The sequence below is a fragment of the Neophocaena asiaeorientalis genome, unplaced genomic scaffold, assembly GCF_003031525.2.
Source record: "Neophocaena asiaeorientalis asiaeorientalis breed wild unplaced genomic scaffold, Neophocaena_asiaeorientalis_V1.1 scaffold303, whole genome shotgun sequence".
In the NCBI taxonomy this organism is placed as follows: Eukaryota; Metazoa; Chordata; class Mammalia; order Artiodactyla; family Phocoenidae; genus Neophocaena; species Neophocaena asiaeorientalis.
The window spans coordinates 2,913,861-2,915,780 of record NW_020174420.1 but is presented as its reverse complement, the minus strand read 5'-3'; the positions used below and the strand labels follow the sequence as shown (position 1 = coordinate 2,915,780).

General features: G+C 46.7%; 1 pseudogene; it reads right to left on the bottom strand.

Moving 5' to 3' along the window:
• Positions 1-237: 237 nt before the first annotated feature.
• LOC112407212 (elongation factor 1-alpha 1 pseudogene) lies at positions 238-1,653 on the bottom strand (annotated as a pseudogene).
• Positions 1,654-1,920: the final 267 nt, after the last annotated feature.

The following is a 1,920-nucleotide window of genomic DNA, read 5'->3' as shown; positions in this document are numbered from 1 at the left end:
TGGTCAAGTTGTTTCCATTAAAAAGTACTGATTTTAAAAACTAGTAACTTAAAACTGCCACAAACAAAACAAATGGTCCACAAAACATTTTCCTTTCCTTCTGAAGGTTTTACAATGCATTGTTATCATTAACCAGTCTTTTGCTATTAAACTTAAATGTCCAATTGAGACAAACAGTTCTGAGACCGTTCTTCCAGCACTGATTAAGACTGTGGTGGCAGGTATTGAGGATAATATTCATTTAGCCTTCTGAGCTTTCTGCGTAGACTTGGTGACCTTGCCAGCTCCAGCTCCCTTCTTGTCCACTGCTTTGATGACACCCACAGCAACCGTCTGTCTCATGTCACGAACAGCACAACAGCCCAGAGGAGGATAGTCAGAGAAGCTCTCAACACACATGGGTTTGCCAGGAACCATATCAATGATGGCAGCATTATCAGATTTCAAGAATTTGGGGCCATCTTCCAGCTTTTTCCCAGAATGGCCATCAATCTTCTCCTTCAACTCAGCGAACTTGCAAGCAATGTGAGCTGTGTGACAATCCAGCACACGTGCACATCCAGCACTGCTTTGGCCTGGATGGTTCAAGATAATCACCTGAACTGTGAAGACAGCTGCTTCCGTTGGTGGGTCATTTTTGCTGTCACCAGCTACATTGTCATGACGAACATCTTTGACAGACACATTCTTGACATTGAAGCCCACATTGTCCCCAGGAAGGGCTTCACCCAAAACTTCATGGTACATTTCAACAGACTTCACTTCAGTTGTCACTTTGACTGGAGCAAAGGTGACCACCATGCCATGTTTGAGAACACCAGTCTCCACTTGACCCACAGGGACAGTGCCAATACCACCAATTTTGTAGATGTTCTGGAGGGGCAAACACAAGGGCTTGTCAGTTGGGCGAGTTGGTGGCAGGATGCAATCCAGAGCTTCAAGCAGTGTGGTTCTACTGGCATTGCCATCTTTACGGGTGACTTTCCACCCCTTGAACCAAGGCATGTTAGCACTTGGCTCCAGCATGTTGGAATGGTTGTATGTTGACACCATTCCAGCCAGAAATTAGCACAAATGCTACTGTGTCGGGTTTGTAGCCAATTTTCTTAATGTAGATGCTGACTTCCTTAACAATTTCCTTCTATCTCTTCTGGCTGTAGGGTGGCTCAGTGGAATGCATTTTGTTAACTCCAACAATTAGTTGTTTCACACACAGGGTGTGGCCAGAATGTAGGCCAGAAGGACATCCTCACAGGTCTGCCCATTCTTGGAAATACCTGCTTCAAATTCACCAACACCAGCAGCAACAATCAAGACAGCACAGTCAGCCTGGCATGTGCCTATAATCATGTTTTTGATGAAGTCTCTGTGTTCTGGGACATCAATGATGGTCACATAGTACTTGCTGGTCTTGAATTTCCGTAGGGAGATATCAATGCTGATACCACTCTCGCGTTCAGCTTTCAGTTTGTCCAAGACCCAGGCATACTTGAAGGAGCCCTTTCCCATCTCGGCAGCCTCCTTCTCGAACTTTTCAATGGTTCTCTTGTCTATCCCATCACACGTGTAGAGCAGATGGCCAGTAGTGGTAGACTTCCCCTAATCTACGTGTCCAATGACAACGATGTTGATGTGGGTCTTCTCCTTTCCCATTTTTGCTTAGGTTTTGCTTAGGTTTTTAGGACACTCGTGTCCTGGTGGCAAACCCGTTGGGAAAAAAGCTAATATATATTCTTATGGATCTGGCCTCTTCTACTCAACAATATGTTTTTAAGATTCACCCAGGGGCTTCCCTGGTGACGCAGTGGTTGAGAGTCTGCCTGCCGATGCAGGGGACACAGGTTCGTGCCCCGGTCCGGGAAGATCCCGCATGCCGCGGAGCGGCTGGGCCCGTGAGCCATGGCCGCTGAGCCTGCGCAT